At 37.0% G+C, this 20,225-nt stretch overlaps 1 protein-coding gene across 2 annotated transcripts in view; it reads right to left on the bottom strand.

Moving 5' to 3' along the window:
- Positions 1–20,225, bottom strand: part of LOC145678505 (uncharacterized) — a 393,685-nt gene that overhangs the window by 53,303 nt on the left and 320,157 nt on the right. The window contains exon 13 of one of the 2 annotated variants that reach the window (XR_014130402.1): positions 17,708–17,797. The exons of the other annotated variant lie outside the window; for it this stretch is intronic. The gene's annotated coding sequence lies outside the window, so the exon portion shown is untranslated. The remainder of the gene's footprint in view (positions 1–17,707; positions 17,798–20,225) is intronic. 2 annotated transcript variants of the gene reach the window in all.

Raw genomic sequence — 20,225 nt, 5'->3', positions numbered from 1 at the left:
GTTGTTGACGAACTGGGCATCAGCACAGAAATTTTCAAAGAATGTTGACTGAAAAACTTCCACAAATGGTACAGGGGATACGTCAATTTAAGATTAAGACGATTTATCGGGTGAACGTGTTTCGACTAGAAAAGCACTGTTATGAATATAATGGTCAGTTGATGAAAGTATTGCACTAGGAAATTTAGCATGATTTCAAAGATGATGTGCCAGGGCGATGACTTAATTTTCCTCGTCAATTTATTATAGAAACATTTTGATAATCAATGTAGATACGCATCTTTTCACTACCGTTTTACAAATGTATGTTTATTTATTATTTCTATTTCCTCTAGTATATGAAAACGAATCTCATCCTAGTGATTAAAAAATCTTTTTGTTCTCTCAACTTCTTCCCTTATCAATACTTCAATGCCGCCTTCTTTTCTTTCACTCTTTTTCTCTTGTTGATTCACACTTCTTACATTTCGGAAGTTACGACTGAACAAGTATTAACATTCTTGTCTGTATGTACAGATTCTTAGTTTATGGCAGATTTCATTGTCATTCTGTTGCACTTAAAAGTTATGTCGGCCAGAAATATTCTCACAATGTTTAAAATGCATTCTTGAAAGATTAAGAAATCCATCTGCACTAAGATAAAACAATATCAGAACCACCTTGGTAACCAGACACAATTCACTTTAATTCTGTATTCTTAAGACTATTTAAATTAACACTATGCCCCGAGAAACTTTTTTAAGCTCTCTTGTTTCTTGCTGGATACAAAGAGAAGAAACCCTTTACACTGACGTTAACCTTCTCTACAAAGGAAGTATCCACAGCCCACCACCAAAGGTACGAGATTGGGAACGTTTATTACTTATTTCAGAATTTTTGTTCAACTTCTTAAGTTCTACAACACCCAACGCATGTTGCAATGTTAGCTTCAATATTAAGTCACTTCAGATTTTGTACTACTATTTCTCAAAGATATCTTGATCAAAAATGTCTTTGTGCTTAAATTTGTCATTAATGTTTATTACCACTATGAAAAATTATTTTGGTCTCCAAGTTATAAGTGGTACACGAAGTGAAGACTTAAGATTTAATAAGGTTTACTAGTTAACGTAGCCTTACGAAGACACTTTCAAGTCACGGTCACGAGAGTTGTTCCTTAATATTGTTCACAAATAACACACACTCGCTGTAACTGATCACCATCGATTTCGGGTTTTATTACTTAATGTTTCAGATTACCTCATCGCAAGTTCAACTAAAAAAGTAAAATTCAAACAGTATAATGAAGCGTGTTATTAAAAAATCAACAAATTGATAATGGTTAGATAAAACTACGAAGATTATGTTCAAGCTTCTCTAACTGAAAGGAATGGCATTATCTCAACCATTCCGGATAATGTTTCACGTAACGCACCTATAATCATTTAACATATAACTGATGATGTAAGTTGGCTGTATCTAATTCGGAGATTATAGTCTAGAATCAATGCAGTGGTGAACTGATTTGACACCATACTGTTTATGTATAAGACGCATTTCCGTTCTAAGTTTGAAAATTTATCAAGCATTCCCTATAAAATTAGAGAACTTCTAAACAAATTGCTTACAAAATGGTGTCGGATTTGCTTTCATTATAAATTCCCGACACGGTTCCAAATGACATTAACAATTCTGTGGAATAAATGAAATCTTCATTTATCCGTTCTGCGGTTACATCTTAGAGACTAACAGAGATAGGTGTAAATAACAGTGAATGACAACAGTATTTACAGAGAGAAAAGAGCACAAGAATCTCCAGAAATCCCAGACACGACGCTGTCCAACAGATTTAAATGACCTGAGATCGAATCATGATCCTTGGCATTAGATATGAGCGCTACACTACCGAATAACATATTGTTTTCTTCCTACATTATTTGCAACGTTTTCTTTGATCGTGAAAATGTATTACCGTCTTACTATACGTTTCATACAGATCTTCAGAAAGCGGCAGGATCAATTCTAAATGATGTGTGTTGAATTGAATTAATTTACAGGATTACGATTCTAAAGTCTCGGCCTGTCAGGTATCTTCGGAAATTATCTCTCTTCTTAGTGTATATATTGACAAGGAACAGGATTGGTAAAAGTGAAATGGAAGAACCGAGAGAAAACCCACGCACACTGTGTTTGTCTACCACTAAGTCCATGTGGCGCGAGCTGGATCGAACCAGGGATCCCACGCACCAGGAAACAGGATTGGTGTAAGGGGTTACCAGCCAAAGGGGTAATTTAAAATACAACTACTTCTGAGTTATGAATCAATGTATCTCGAAAATCTCAGAGAATGTTCGAATTGAAAGTGACTCAACCCGAGCCGACGATAACCAAGTCATTACAATTTTACTGAAACAGCACACGACGCTTACAGTGCGCTTTTATGAAGACAATCATTAATACCACAACTCAAGCTGGCGAATTTTCAAGAGACTACCACACTGTTGCAAATCACCCAAGACCAATAATACTTTATTATGGCATTATCGAAATGCACATCTTTAACATATATATTTTTTCATACGAGTTCCACTAGCAGACGGTCATCCTTGTAGGATTTAAAATGAAAAGGGCCTGTCAGTTATTTTGATTTTATGTGCTTAGCTGAATTAGAAACAAATCATAATATGAAGTTCAAAGTTTTCAATCTACCTTGAACTTTAACATCAATGGTTCATGATAAGAGGATTTTAGACCATTCATAACAGTGGATAATTGGTATTTCACTGCTCAAACTACAAGACATCTTGATTTGATTTTAGCGTCCTCAGTAGCGAGGTTATATGAGACGTAGACCACTACTTAACATGGGATCCGAACCACACGAGCTCCCACCGGGAATACAAATTGGGTCTCTCACACTACAAGATATGTATATGGAGATTAAAAACATCATACTGCTGCTTCATACAACTTCAGTTACATTGCCTTCAATTGCTGTTATTTTTAAGGAACAACCTGTGGACTGAGATGTGCTTGTACTTTTTCTAACAGAAACTATAATCTAAAACCAAAGCATGTAGTGGTATTATTGTGGCGCCTAGGTCAGAAGAAAATTTTTTAACCTCAGTTCTATGGTAACCAAAAAGCAATTGTGTACTTACAACCACAGCAGCAATGCAATCGAACAGTATTCTCTGCAGAACGGAAACATTTTGTTTATATCAGAAATGATTTCAAAAATTTTCATCTGCTAGGTTGGTGCCAATATACAACAAATTAACACTAATAATTATATTCTTGACTAGCTTTTTGTAATTTTAGTATTACACATTCATTACCTATTATATATTTTAATACTGTTGGCATAGCACGACATGTTTTGTAAATTGGATTGATTTTCATTCATATTTATCAATATTATATGGTTTCTCAACTAAATTACTCTCAACGAGATCTGGTATCGAACTGAAACGTACACTGTACTATATTATATTCTAATCATACATCTGTGTTTATGTAACTTTATGTATTTGAAGCTAAATACAAACTTTTAATCTTGCGAAACTGGCACAAACATCCTTCAAGAAATAAATAAACAGAATACGGTTACTGTAGAAAAGCAAAACGTCGAACACACAAATAAGTGTATTCAAGATATGACAAATAAATGGGTCTAATAATACCTTTTTAAAATGTTACGAACAATGTATCTTATACCCAATATTACTGCACTGTTGCTATATTTTATGAGCTATAGGCGTGATTCCGAATTATTCCGGCTATTTTACGGTGATACATATAAACGGAACACATTTATTTATTTGGTCTAGGAATTAATTCGTGCGGGTGGACAAGAGATGGCGCAACGAACGGAGCGTCCCACAGTTCCGTGTATCCACACATGTGTTGCAAACCCCTGTCATCGCGTATCGTTCGTAGTATAGGGCAGTGGATTAAAGCGTCAACAACACCAGTTTGTAGTTAAGTGAACATGGCGCAATTTGTGCCTGATAAAGTGTTTTTGCGGGGTGTCCTGCTGCATTACTTTAACATGCAGAAAAGTGCGACTGAAAGTCATCGTATTTTGGTGGAAATGTATGGTGACCATGCTCTAGCTGAGCGAACGTGTCAGAAGTGGTTTGCACAGTTTAGAAGTGGTGATTTCGGCTTGGCAGACCAAGAGCGAGCTGGACAGCCAAAAAAATTTCAAGACGAAGAATTGACAGCATTGCTCGAGCAGGATTCGTGTCAAACGCAGGAACAACTTGCAGCAGCATTAGGCGTTGATCAAACAACAGTCTCCAAACGCTTGAAAGCCATGGGAATGATTCAAAAGATGTCACATTGGGTTCCACATGAATTGAAAGACAGAGACGTTGAAAGACGAAAAACCATTTGCGAATTGCTGCTTCAACGACAGAGCAGAAAGGGGTTTCTGCATCGAATTATTACGGGTGATGAGAAGTGGATCCATTACGAGAACCCTAAACGAAAAAAGGCCTGGGTGAAACCAGGTGAACCAGGTGAACCAGGTCCATCACAACCAAAACGAGATATTCACTGTGCAAAGGTTATGCTGTGCATATGGTGGGATATGAAAGGTGTGGTGTGCTATGAGCTGCTGCAACCGGGTGAAACTATGAATGGAGAACGTTATCGACGACAATTAATGCGTTTGAAGCAAGCTCTGGCCAGAACACGACCAGAATGGGAGAACAGACATGATAAACTTATTGTTCAACATGATAACGCTCGCCCACATGTCGCAAAACCGGTCAAAACCTATTTAGAAAATGTCGGATGGGAAGTTTTACCCCACCCGCCGTATTCACCAGACGTTGCTCCTTCGGACTACTACTTGTTCGATTGCATGAACAACGATTTGATTGGACAGCGGTTTACTTCTTCAGAAGATATCGAAACATGGGTCTCTGACTGGATCGCTTCCAAGGATGAGGACTTCTTTCGCCACGGAATCCGTACATTGCCTGACAGATGGGCGAAAGTGGTTTCTAGCGATGGACAATATTTTTCTTAAGGTATTTATGTATTTTGTGTTTGCACTACAGCTTCAATGTGTGCGTACCAACCGCACGAATTAATTCCTAGACCAAATATCTGTTTATTTGTTCAAATAGAATGATATGAAAATTGATAATATTTTATTTGATTTTGGTTAGTTGGACTTTAACGCCCGTTTTCAGTACTAAGGTTACACTTTGTACAACTGGACCTACAATTGAAGGTGGAATCATTCTTGAACATCACATGAAGAATATCTGTGGGTGATGTGTTGTTCAGTGTTCACCTTGTTATTAAAATGTTTCTGGCTGCTTTTTACAGAACTGTGCTCTGCAAAAATAGCATTGATACATGCGCAATATTCTGCTTCAAATGTCCAACGTCTGAGGGGGGTGGTATACACTTCACCAACGCAGTTCTGTATCATCGAGCTGCTCAGCAAACTCCACGAAATGAACTGGTGGGAGTGTACTCAGTATTGCTGAAATATATTGAGCTCACTATTCTTATACAGATACAGTAGTCTCGGTGATCTGAGCTGGATGGGACCGATGCTACCTCGGACAGGGTTCCCACATATTTGGTCAGCACAAATTCCCTGATCTTTCTAGGTCTATACACAATGTAAAAGAGCAAATATATTTCTCTTGACTAGAGAATTCATCATCTACTATACATGCGCATTTATATAGTGCATGTATAGGCAAAGAGAGAAATGGGTTCTGAGAAGTAAAAATCTGTATTTAAAATTCTCTTACTCTTCCAGATCGGTAGTATCCCTGCTCAGATTGTAGGTAAAAGTAGAAAATGTTACTTGTATAGATACAGTATAGTACAAACTATTAACTGTGTACTGAATCTTCTGGAAATTGCTTCTCACATTAACATTGTTCAATTTTGTTCGTATTTTGTTACCAGTCTCCATGGTTATTTCACTCATACCATTTTCTGCAAAATTCTTTTCGTGTAGGCACCGGTAGCTCAGTGGTAGAGCGTTCATCTCTAGTGCGTGAGATTTCTGGTTCGATTCCAGCCCGCGCAAGTGAATTTTGTGGTGAACAAAGTGCTGCATGGGTTTTCTCGACGTTCGCCCATTTCCTCCCACTTACTTCATTCCACTGTTATTATTCACCATATCATCACCGACTCCCTTAGCCTCGGTGCATAACCACAGGATGTTAAACTCAAAAGAAAACGTGTCCCGGACATCAAAGCAATGTTTTGCTGGTGCAAAGCACAAACTACAAAAGATACGTTTTATGTTTAATATTGTACCTTACATAGAACGTAGAGATGAAAAATCAAGTCTTTACAACATATGCTCTAAATGACTGCCCTGTTCAGTAATGCATGCGCGCGCTCTTTTCACCACGTATGAGGCTACTTTGGAAAGCATCTGTACATTGATACTGTTAACCTTGAGCATAATGTTCCTCTTTAGGACCTCTAGTGTATATGGCCTGTTAGTAGAAATCTTTCATCAAGGTACTCCCAAGGGAAAATAACCTATGGGTGATAAATCTGGTGAATATGGAGGCATAATCTTTTCAAAATGACATCGTTACAGAAAAACTCGCGCAAGGATTGATGACTTCACTGAAAGTATGACATACGGCACCGTGTTGCTGGAACCAACACGCGCTCATTGACTTTAAAAAGCGAAATAAACTGTGTAATGTAAAACATTGCAATGTTCACTGAGTTTTCAAGCACACCAGAATCCAATTTTCTGACAGTGCAAGGTATTTCACGTCACAGGTGGAACTAAATGAAATCCTTCAGTTTTACGTCCCACGTTTATGCCGTGTAGGCTAAAGGAGAAGGTGCTGTTGAGAGATGAATGAAATAGTGAAGTGAAGAAAGTGGGAGGAAACGAGAGGCAGGAGAGAGAAAGACGGAAACGAGAGAGAGGAACAATATCCACGCACACGCTGTTTGTCCATCACAAAGTTCACTTGGCATGAGCGGGGATCGAACCAGGAATCCAACGCACCAGAGGTGAACGCTCTACCACTGAGCCTCCGCTGCCCCGTCATACACGTTGATTTTCAGATGTCAAGCCCTGCTGTTTTGACTGTTTAAAATTTTATCACTATAGTCGAATCATGTACTGCACCCTACGATTTTTTTTTTTTGGTCCATTTCCTGCACACAGCGAACATGGTATACACAAAGATGTAACTTCTCCATCACTTCCTAAACGCTTCCATACGACATTTCTGATTGTGCGAAAGCCTCCTCTGGCTTTTTGAAGGCAAACGCTGCATCATTTCCTTAATTTATGCCAGCCTTTCCTCAGCCAAAATGCCCAGTCCCTTCCTGTCTGCAACTGAACCGAATTTCCGAAACCGAAAGATTAATCTAGTTACCGTCGAATTACTGGGCACTACCACATCCAGATATTGCTGCCTGTACTCTTCTACAAGACATGTGTAAGAATGACTAACGAAATAATGTTCTACAATGAAAAGTGGTTGCTCTCGAGAAAATGACATGCTCCTAACAACAATTACAAATCTATTGAAGACGCCAAAGTGTGTGCCACGGAAAATAGACCAAAAGCCGCTGGCAATACTGCCAACCGAAAGCTCGTGGAGGTACTAGATGCCGTTCTTCTACATCACAGAGGTTTGTCATTTAGTTGACATAGATCAATGAATGGCCAGTCCACATGCGTACCCAAGCAAAGGAAGCTTTCGTTCACGCCATGCAAGAACACTGCACAAGTTCGAAGCATCAGAGCATCGAATTTTGAAAAAAATTTACACTATCATCTGTACGAGATACAGACTGTGCAACAGCTACGGACCGTTGACAAAAAACATACAGAACATTTTTCGTAAACTTTCAGTGAAACTGAATCGAGATGATACATGGACGTCTGCAGATGTGCACTGAAATCAATGGAGGAAATTTGATGGAAGTGAGATTTCGAAGAAAAGCAATAACATCATTTTTAGTGAGGAATAATGTTTAATAATGTCTATCAATAATGGCAATGTCCGTACATGTCGTGGAGGCCAATAAAAATCATCAGTTTCATCTGCGTTTGTTTTATGAAAGTTTTAAATTGCCCATTTCCCGTGACGCACCCTGTACAACCACGATACGACAAATAACGGGTATACTAGTTGTTAGTACCCTACAGTGTCATTTATTAATAGAAGTTACTGTTAATAACACCTGTAATTCAATTATAATAATGTTCCTTGATATGTATTAACTTTTCAATCACTATGTAACTCGTCATTGTTGTTAAAGTACACAACGTAACTGGCTCCTAAAGGCGCGCCAGGAATGGAATTTCTGTTTGTTAGCATTAGGGTAGCTTGGGTTCTACAGAATATGTTTGTATTAATAAGACTAGTGTACTCTACACCAAAATCCAACTTTTAATGTATTCACAGGTTGTTCAACAACGTGTAAATTTTTGGCGGCCTATAAGCCTGTGTTCTGTGAATTGATATAGCCACACACATGAAACTATACCCTCTCCACGAAGCAGGCAATGTCCAATATCTATTCATAATTTCTCACGATAAACTTCTAAAATCAATAGCATTATATCATACGTTTCTCCTTGTCTGGTTTCAGCAACTGCTGGACAGTGGTAATCACAATACTCTAGCTGAGCTTTCTTCGAAGCTCTCTGGCACACTGAGCATAATTAGTGGCTCTCTGGCACACTTATAATCTACGACAGACATTTAATGCTTTTCGAAGTGACAGCTCTAGTCGATGCTTATCCTTTTACTCATAAAAGATTCAGCTGTTTCCAACATTAATATTATACTTCAAGGTAGTTACTGAATATCAAATTCTCTCTTATATACTTTTTGAGAAGTAGTAATTGATTTCATACTCCAGTAATTCTTCATACGGAATAGCCGTTGATGCAGCGTGTACTGCACTCTTATAATGTCTACCGCAACTGACGGAAACAACTGTCACGTTCGATGAGCACATGCATAATCAAAATAATCAAGTGTAACTCTAAGTCCATTTCGGTGCGAGCCATTACATACAAATGTTATCAAAACTAGAAATACTTGAAAAAAGCACAACTTCGCAGATGAATACGCCTTTGGGCCCCTTTCGCCATCAGAATGGCTCTGATGCGACACCGAATGGAGTCAAAGAGGTCACGAATTGTAGCGAGTGGGATATTACGCCATTCCGCCTTCAGTGCATCACTCAATTCCGTATGAGAGGATGAAGGTCGAAATCTGAGCCGGATTCGTGTCTCCAAAATGGACCAGGGAAGGTGTTCAATTTCATCCCGATGTTCCTCAAACTTACGCATGGTCCCTTAAAATAGCGACATAATTACGGGCACTGACACAACCGATAAGCATCAGCACAGAACACTCTGAAAACCAGGATACTGCGGCCCACAGAATCACAAAGCCGCCACCATGTTTCACGGTTGAGCGGAGAGACTGCGAATCATACACAAACAGGGCCCATGGCATTGAATAGTCGAGTAGTATGTGCGGACATTGTCATTAATGATAGTATGTCAACAGACGGACGGACAAACCCACTCTATAAGACTTTCGACTCTAATGCATAGCATAGTATGCAAGTCTAAGAAGGGGAAATAAGCATAAAACTCGAACTTCACACACTGAATGTTTGCAACAAGTGCCTTCCCTTTCTGTTTCGTCCAATATGTCTGAATTTCCAATGACCCCTTACCTACACCAAGCATCTTTCATTACACAAAGAACTGAACGGAACAGTTTCCTACTGAAAACCTTAAAACCTTATTGACTGGGATTTATAGCGTCTCTTTTGAGCATCAAAACTTTACGACACGGGACTATAGTTTACCGAATCACCATTTAAGTGTGTATAGAAGGTTTAATATACCCTCCGAGAATCAAATCCATGTGCACAGAAAGCACATGCGTTGGCCACTCATCCACAGAGAGGTACTAATCAAAAACTTATGTTTTTAAAGTATTATAGTGAAACTTAAGTTTTATTTATTGTGAACATTCACATTGTTAGAAGTAATTTTCTATTTTCGTTGTTTTTTTTTTTTTGTTGCTAAATGTGTCTATGTATTATTAAAAAAAAAAAAAGTATTTTCGCGAAAATGCACATTAAACAGCTTTTATATTGCCAAATCAGTAATAAAAGCCTACGATCAAAGATGAATCAGAGACAAAGTCCGTCTATAACAAATGTAAAATCTAATCTTTTGTTGGGTGGAATGAACAGCATTCATACTCGAAAAGTCTATTTTTGTTTACTACAAGTTTAACGTCAATCTTAGACTATATGAAATGTAAGGGCACTTACAGTTTACCGTATTTATCCCATTATGACATTCTTTATTGGTGCAATAGGAAAAAGTTTCGAAAAAGTAGCTACGCGCTTAACGAGAGAAAAGCCGGTGCTCTGTAGAAGATAATGACAAAGAAATAAGTGAATCATCTGATAGCGATAGCTATCTAAACAATTAAATAGACGAAAATTTATTCCTAATGCTTTGTAAGCCTCATTAGTAAATTTCAGTTTTATTATTATTATTGTTTTCGATTTCCGGGGTATAGACTTACAATCAGCATGGACTTACAATTGAATATATATGCTAATGTGAGATTTTGATCACATGCCCACGTCTCCCATTTTCAAATCAAATTCTTAATTAAATCAGACTTCAGAATCAAGTGGGAACGCTAATAATTAAGCAAAATAAGAGCTATTACATACACACTTTTGTTCAATCTACTTTTCCTCCGTAAGACACTGCCTAGGATACATACAAAGCGTATCAAAGAAGTCCAGGGGCATAAGCCAACTATTATGTTACGAGTACAGATACCAAAAAATTAAGAGACAGGTAAGTTGTTGGGAATACGTAGTTTCAATCTAACAGTGGAATCTTTCCAACTGCACCAGCCGTTTTGGCTCCACACTGGAATCGTGTCCTACTTAAAAAGAAGTCAAACGTGCACATTGACGTTTGAGGGAACGTAGAGCACTTCTAATTGGTTTCTCATCGATGCTGTATTGTTGATGTGTTGAAACCCGTACTTAAATATACACACAATATTCACTTAAATTCTTCCGTGAACTTTTATTCTTTATCTGTACCCTTCAGTACTCTGTACTCTATACAATATTTATTCACAAGTATATTAATCCTTTCGTATTTCCTCAAACAATACCTTAAATCAATTTAAATTTTCATAATCTCGTCATAATCTATAACTTGTTTATATTCACATGTTATAAACTATTCTCTCAAATAAACGTATCAGTATGCGCCTCATTTACAAGCACTTCGTGCCTTGTTCAAGTATCTAACAATATGGTGAAGGCTCAAGGGAACAGCTTATAGCTCCGGACTTTTGACACATCCGGTATAAGATATATCTTTGGTAGGATGAGAAGAGCGCTTAGAATTGTTCATGTTTGAAGCAAAATATACGAACAGGGTGAGTATTACGGACTAATACATGAACAGTTAATCTTGTTTGCTCGGGTTTCTCTACAAATAAATGATAGAGCATGGTGGTGTATTTCTATTATGGTGCGATCCCAGCTAGCGCCAAGTGAGCATTTTGGTGGACAAACACCTTGTGTGTGGAGGTTCTCTCGGGGTTCTTTCGTTTCCTCCCACTTTCTTTATTCCACCATTTCATTCATTTCTTATCATCACTGTCTCTTTTAGCTTAGCCGGCATAACCGTGAGACGTAAGATTTCTATTATCGTGCGTTATCTGTATACTATGTTTAATTTTCTGTTACAATGTATCGGTTAATACTAAACAAAATCTGCTTTAACACGCTGTTTGCTTGTAGATGGTGAGAAGATGTTTTAAGATACGTGGTAAAAATTTGCTCTTCTCTTTTGTAAACATTTCAAAACCTTAATTTCAAATTTTGGGATTTACTGTTTTCTGTGAACAAAATACCTACACACGATAAGGCAACACTTTCTGCAAAGTAAAGTAGGTGTATATTTTGAATATTCATACATTCCACTGGATAGTTTCAGTATGCGTCGAGGTATCATACAAAACATCGAATTCGTTGAGAATTCGACTTTACAAAGGTTTGATTCCATTAAACAAATTACAGAACTGTACTCTCCTTGTACTTCTGATTTCGGGGGCGTCGTTTAGGGGGCAGGAGAGGGCAATTGCAGAGAAATACTTTAATTGATTGTCTGCTAATATACTAGTACAAAATGTGAGTCTTATGTCGGTGGTGTTCTTGTCCCCCTCAAGTGAAGTCTGAAATGACGCCCCTGTTCTGGTTCATAAGCAGTTACGAAACATACTGATGCAATTCACAGAAACAGTTTACCTTTGAGTATTAGGAATGTGCTCAAAATATTTCAAATTTCCTCGAGTTCCATCTCAACCAGCAACGGACTGACGGAAAATGAGTTGCATACAATAGCCGTGCAAGGAAGAAACAAATGAGTCAAATTATGTACGTCAGATTCTATAGAAGCAAAACAAACACGCCCTTCAATGGGAACCATTGAAACTTCAGACGTCCCTTCATCAAAGAGATTTAAACAGGTAGGCGCAAAATGGATTGACATCAGAAGAAGTGAACGACGAAGGAATGCTACGAGTGATATCAGTCCGAAGCAGTTAGAGGAAAACAAATATCATTCAGAGCAAAAGACTACAGTAATGCCAGATCAACTGCAGGAACAAGGTAAAATTATTGCGCGAAACACTGAAAACCAAAATATACAGGCGCAGATCAATTTTCTGAGGGTCAATAGGTATAGGCGAAAGAAAAGTCAAGAGGAACTGCAAGGTAAGGAATTTGATTTGAAATCCTATATTTGGATTTGATATTCGTTGTAATTTTTTGTCTTTAGTGTAGGTTCTGATTTTGTAAAGGAGGGAGAAGTGTTAGACATTGGAACATGACATAAAGTACTTATAAATATGACACAGAGCGTTACGTAGTTAAGATATATAGCATGTGAAAACAAGATTAGATTAAAATGATAGATAGATTGAAGATATGGATTGATTTGTTAAGAAGATTACTAGAGAGATTATGAAGGTATAGATGAAATTATATATATATATATATATATATATATATATATATCTTCTTATTCACTTCAATCATAGGTTGGTGGGCAACATGGAAATTTTAACAACTTTTCTCTCGCTTGGGAGAGCTGTTTTATACCTTGATAAGGTCTTTTCTTCGTAACTACGTCTAGATATTCTATCCTTGGTCTTCCGATTCCTGGTTTTTCTTATGCCTTTCCCTCTATCAACACTGTGATCTAATCGGAGTGCCGAATAAGATGGACAAGCATGCTGTTTCTTCTTTTTCCAATTGTCTTCATGATCTGTCGTCCTTCATTAATTTCCTTTAGTACATCTTCATTCCTTTTCCTTTCGGCCCATGATATGCGCAGCATTCTGCGCCAACACCACATTTCAAATGCTTTCAGCTTGGATATTTCAGTTTTTTTCAATATCCACATCTCTGATCCGTGAAGCGTTACGCTCCATACACGTGTCTTAATAAATCGTTTACGAACATCCAATGGCACATTCTTGATGTAAATAGTCCTCTTTTCCTATTGAATGCTTGTTTAGCCTGCGGTATTCTGGAACTTAGGTCTTTTTCACTTCTTCCGTCCGAGGATATTAAACTTCCTAAATAGGGAAACGTCTTCGATTTTCTCCCCATCTAGCTATACGTTTGCTTCTTCCTGTCCTGCATTTGCGCACTTTATCACTTTGGTTTCCTTCTTATTTATCTTCATTTTGTATGTTTTTTCCAGTTGGTAATTCAAGTTCGAAAGTGTTTCCTGCAAGTCCTTTTTGTTCTCCGCTATCAATGCTATGTCATCAGCAAACCTTATTGTGCTGAAAACCCGAACATTTACTTTTAATCCTTTCTCATTTTTATCAAAGAATTCTTTCATAGCCTCTTCAACAGGGGAGGTGAAAGTCCACATCCTTGCCTTACTCCTTTACCTATCCTTGCTTCCTTCTGATCTCTTCCTATAACAGCTGTCTGGTTTCTATAAAATTGGTATATTATTCTTCTGTCTCTGTAATCCACTTTCAGATTCTTCAATGCTCTGAACATATTCCAATTTATGTTGTCAAAAGCTTTCTCTGTGTATCTACAAATGCTATCACAATTGGTTTGTTTATTCTGATGTGCTGTTCCATGATCAACTGTAGACTCAGAATTGCTTCCCTAGTTCCCCCTTTTCCTCCTGAATCCAAACTGTTTCTCCGATAGCATTCTTCAATTTTTCCTTCTATTCGTTGTGCGATAATTTGCACAGTATTTTTGATGCACGGGAAACCAAACTTAACGTTCTGTGTTCTTCGCATTCCCGTGCGCCTCTTCTCTTCAGGAAGGCACTAATCTGCTTTTCTCGAAGTCTCTTGGTATTTTACCAGAGATGTACATTTTATTAGCAGGATTAAATAGTTTATTCTTTGTTGTTAATCACTTTCGTTGGTTTCTGATCTATTCCTGGGACATTACAATGTTGCATTTTCTTCAAAGCATTGTCAAATTCGCACTGTAAAATTGATGGTCCTAATTAATTTTTACCGACGTCTTTTGCCTTCTCTATCTCTTCTTCATTCACTCTACCTCCTTCGTAGAGTTTTTCAATGTATTCCTTCCATTTTATTATTTGCTCTTCTTCTATTAGCGTTGTCCCGTCCTTGTCTATGATAACGTCTGTGCGTTTCTTTTTCTCACCAAACTGTTTTTTAACCTTTCTATATGCCGCTTCTATATTGCATTTGACAATAATTTTCGCAATTTCTTTGCACAAGTTCTTTACCCAGTTTTCTCTGGTCTTCTTTACTTCTCTGTTGATGTGATTTCTGCACCTTTTGTATTCCTCTTCTTTGTTTGTTATCTTGAACTGTCTTCTTTCATCATTTCCAATATTTCTGCTGTTATCCAGGGTTTATATTGGGTTCTCGTTTCTCTTCCTATGTGCTCTTCGGCAGCTTTGTAATCCCGGCTTTCATGGCTTCCCATTTCGAGTCGATGTTATCACCTGCTAAAGCTACCTTAGACGTCTCTTTGTCTGTCGCATTTGCAAATTTCCGTTTCATGTTTCCATCTCTTCTTAGCTTGATTGTGTTCTATATTTTGTTTGGTGCTACCACTCTTTTCTTCTTTAGTCGGAGTTTGCTCTTCATCAAACTAAAGTATGGTCTGAGTCAACGTCTCCTCCTGTGTAACTCTAACTGTTCTTCACTTGATTTCTAAATGCTTGTCGGACCAGTATGTAGTCTATTTGGTATCTTTCTTTGTCTACTGGTCTTGTCCATGTGTATCTTCTTAGTGGTTGTTCGAAGAGTGAGTTCGTTGCAGTCAGATTATCGCTTCTGCAGAACTCAACTAATCATGCACCTCTCGGATTCCTTTCTCCTAGGCAGAAATTCCCAATTACATTCTCTTCTTTGCCTTAGACGACTACTGCGTTCCAGTCACCCATGATGATTAAATTGTCCTGGTCTTGTACTTTCATCAATACTTCTGCCCAATATGGATTATATATCCAGTAAGAATGTATGGATAGTTCATATAAAAGACGTTTACCAGAAAAGGGATTATTGGTGCAAAAGTGTATTAATGATTTAGACAAGACAATTGTAATACAATAGGCACACTTAAGGTATTTCTCTACATTAATTAACAAACCGCTTCTAACAGTATTCACATTCTTGAACTGAGAAACCACTTTAAAATGACTTAAAAATCTTTTCAAATGTGTGTGTATTAAAGAGTTTCCATTCTAAACGAGTGTATGTAATGGTTTATTCCACGTATTTTGTAAAGTTGTTCTTGATGTCGATCTTTGTTTTCAAGTATACGTATACTATACACAAGTAACACAATATTGTAGTACTGCTTTGCGTGAAACACGCTGCATTCTACTATGATTTTGCTTATTCACTGTTTCACAATCTCTCCTTGTTAGACATTTATACTAACACGACATAAGGATTACGTAATGTTCGACATACAATGAATATCCAAATATTTCTAATCGATATACTTAATAGCATTTTGTAAGTTCTACGAGATTATTTTCTTTATTTTTTAGAAGCTGAAAAGTGAAAGAAAGGGAAAAAGAAAGCAAATTTTACTTGATAACAGTCGTGAAGTTCAAGCAGTGAACGATTTTCTACTTTGTGGTAATAGGCTAAAATTGTCAAAAGATTTGATTGATCTGTTGGCAGATAAATATAGATTCTTGCTATTGAATGTTACAACATACTAGTATGTATCATATTTATGGTGTATCTGCAATACACCTACCCTCCATGTAAAGCACGTGTGCTGCTTGTGTGTAGCAAAAAGGATCTTATACAACCTGAGGCTGTTGTATTATGTAATTGAAGTTACAAATATCAACTTCATACCTGGTAATCTAGTATAGAATACAAGACACTTAAGTATAACGTGATATAAAAACTTAAGATTAAGAGTGTATACGTACATAAAACAGAATCTATTACAGTTCCTTTGCACAAATTTAATATTACAAAAAACGAACAATAGTAAAGTAAATACTGCAATAGGTTAACATTTAAAACAAGCCACAATTGGTAAGTCCACATTTTATAAAATCTGACATACATAATATCTCAATAATTATGTCAACTTATCTGAAGATCTCTCGCATTTAGTGTATAACGCTAATGCAGAAGTAGTTACGCATAACATGTAATGTTAACTGTAATCAGACAAATAATAAATAAAATAGAAAAATATGATGTTTCTTCTTTCTTCCAATTTAAACTTAACTTCAACCACATACATACACTACACACAGTTTTAATTTATACAATTCTTCCATTTCTCTCTCTCTCTCGTGAAACTTTATACTAAAATAATTTCTTCATAAAACTATCATGCCAACATCTTGTATTAAACGTTTGAAATAAAAACAACTAGAGCTAGGATAATTCTTTTATGGTTGTACTTCACTGTGCTTTTAAGATTGGACAAAACACTCATATGGATAGTGACATCCGTTCAAGATTGTAACACAAAAAATACTTATGCTTAAACTGATAAGAGGCATTATGGAAGATCAGAAAATCTTGTTAAGACAAAACCATACAAGTGAACTAGAAATCCAGATTCCTTACTAGATAGACACCTTGAATTTGAAATATTTGCACAGAATGCTTATGTACTTCAGACCTTATGGTCTACGTTTCTTTTAACATGTTTCAAACATTAAACATCATTTGAAGGACAGTCAACAACACAATAAACTAGCTTCCCACGGTCCTGAAGTGTAGTATCATATAAATGACAGTAGCGAGAAAACAAATTTTAGAAGAGATGAAAGACTAGTAACAATTCTTTTTGTTTATGTGTCTGTCAGTATTTTATGTATGACTGCTTTTCTCGAATTCTCTCATCTCTTCTGCACGCTGCGTAGAAAATTTACAATAATCGTAATTCGCAAAATATACCGTGGTGAACAAAAAATAACAATACAGATGAAAATTAACTAAATATCACATATGGATATATTCCCAAATTTTCTTACTGTTACTGTAAGTATTACTACCGAAATATACTTCTAATACATCTTTTCTTCCTTCCAAGAAGAGTGATACATAGAGTATTTGATGAATTCTGTTCACAAAACCTATTCCTATCAGAATGTCTTCTGGAAATGCGATGAGATAGTATCCAGTACCTTTAGGAAGATCCTGGTCAAACTCCACTAAGATGCTCATGGATGATACTGAAACATGAATCCTCTTGCTAGGCTTGCACTGAAAGTAACCTGGAAAAAGAGTTACCCTAGCCAGTCAAGGATGTAAATTGAATAGAGCACTTCGCTGCATAGCAGAAGTTGTGGTATGAATCTCCTAAATTATTTTAATATAATATAATGCCAAGACGTTTTTACATATTCCTATGAGACATAAAACATAATTTAGGCAATGCAGAGAAATAAAGCAAGAAACTATCTTTAACTACAACTATTTGTATGTTGCTATATCTTAAACGCAGAATATTTTCATAATAAAACACCCTAGCTTAATACTGTGTTCATTATTTATGAATTCCTTCGAAGCGTGTCATTTCGAGTTCGATTTCCGGCAGGAAATCAGGACATGATCATGGGAGATAGAACTAAAATAACAAAAAATGTATGCACAGTGCGACAATTAAGAAACCAGACTAATTTCTCTTCTGCGAAGTTAGTTTCGGCAAGGAAGCTTTTTCATAGTGGTGAACCTTGCGTGTGACCTTCGAATTTTCTACTATGATCGGCAGACTGGTAATGTTATACCTCGTAACTGTTTAACCAATAGAGCAAAGAGTGAACATTACGTTCTGCGCGCACCTAAGGGAACTTGAAACTGAGAACTCTAACGCGTTGAAAAAGGTTTATGGGGACAACTGCCTTTCTCGTTGCTGTCTCTTTTGAATTGCGTAAAATTATGCCTACATCTTCTGTTTCTTTAATTCTCCGTTATCACTTGTACAACTCTCCTTATTCACCTCCATGAGGTCTGATATTAACCTGAAACTTGCATATCGGTCACTTAAAATGACATCTTGAACTTTGTCTATCATTTCAGCTCTGAAAGACCCACCTACCTATGTTCTTCATCTTCCACAGACTCACTGTCAGCACTGAACCTTCTATGCCATTCAAAATAGTATCAAGAAAAATAATTGTGCCCATGAACCTTATTCAACGTTTCAAATACTTCCGTTGGAGTTCTCCTTAAACGTGAAGAGAAACTGATATTCCCTTTTTGTTCCATTGTTGAGATGGTTATGAGATGTCACAATACCAGTATATATATATTTAACGGCGTCATACGCAACACATAGCGACCGACCGAGCTGGAAATGTAAATACTATTTGATATGAGACAGAGATAGATAGAGAGATAGAGATAGATAGATAGATAGATAGAGAGAGAGAGAGAGAGATCTGAAAGCATAATACATTTTTATTTTAAATATTTGAATGGTTTTCCGAATCTCAATTAAAATTTGGGAGTTTTAAAATACGCTGTAGCGCTTAGCCAAACAAACAAGTTCGTGTATTTTTTTATATGTCAAATTGAACCCCGTGTCAGCGTAGGACGTAGCACAAATCGTATGGTAACACACGAAAAAAGGGCATACATTTCTGAGTGTTAACGTGTTACTTGCGCGAATCGTATATCTGCAGTCACATAATTCCAAAACGTGAATGAGAAAACAATCTATTATTCGGCTGCTTAGTGTACAAGATGTGCTCAAAGGTGGCTATAGCAACTGAAAACAAGAGCAGAACGTTTGGAGAGAGCGTAGTTAAGTGTAAAAATAGTCGGAGCATAATTCCGAAAATTTTCATAGGGGCAGGAGTTCTTGAAAGATGAACCTCGTGCAGGACGATCACTTATCAACGAAAGCAGCGATTGAAAAGGACTCAAAGCAAGACTTGCAAATAAAACTATATGGTTATCGAATTAGTATGTGCAAGCTGTCCTAATTGATGGCCTATGAACTGAAATTAGACAACAATCTTCAACGTCTCAGCATATGTTCCTCGTTATCACTACTATTCAATCACAACACAGGCTCTTTCCTACAAAGAGTTTTAACGTGCAGTGAGAAATGGGTCTTGTTCCAAGCCGTTGTATCAGTGGTTCACGTCAGAGGAACCAGCACCAGACAGATCAGACCCCTCAATGCCTAAAGCTATTGTGTGTTCGGTGAACAAAAGATGTCTACCATCAGATGCTAGCCGATGGTCAAGCGATCAAGTATTGCGCCCAGCTACTGTGGCTTAGGACATACTCCGACACAGGCAGTCTGCATTGGTCAAGAGAGGAAGCATTCTCTACAGAACAAAGATCGCTTTCATACGACAAGGATAATTCTGAAGATTCAAATCTTGACTATTCTCCAGGAATCTCACCAACTAATTATTTCCTTTATTATTCTTAGATAGCCATGTAAAAAATAGTTTATTCAGAAACAGCAATGATCCAGAGAAAGTGTGGTGTCTGACTTCTCTGTCTCCAAAAATGCTTAATTTTATCCGAAGAATATTGATAAATACTGCCTCGTTGGCAGAAGTTCGTAGACTGCGCAAGTAATTTCTTCTAATAAATAAATCAACCTTCCAAATTTGCATGAACGTCTTTGATTAGCTGATATTTTAAAACGAAATACATGGAATTAAGTTCACAAAATTACTGGAA

The sequence above is a fragment of the Thermobia domestica genome, chromosome 2 (genome assembly GCF_964235325.1).
Source record: "Thermobia domestica chromosome 2, izTheDome1.hap1.1, whole genome shotgun sequence".
NCBI lineage: Eukaryota > Metazoa > Arthropoda > Insecta > Zygentoma > Lepismatidae > Thermobia > Thermobia domestica.
The sequence above is the reverse complement of the archived record's forward strand: the minus strand, read 5'-3'. Positions and strand labels throughout refer to the sequence as shown.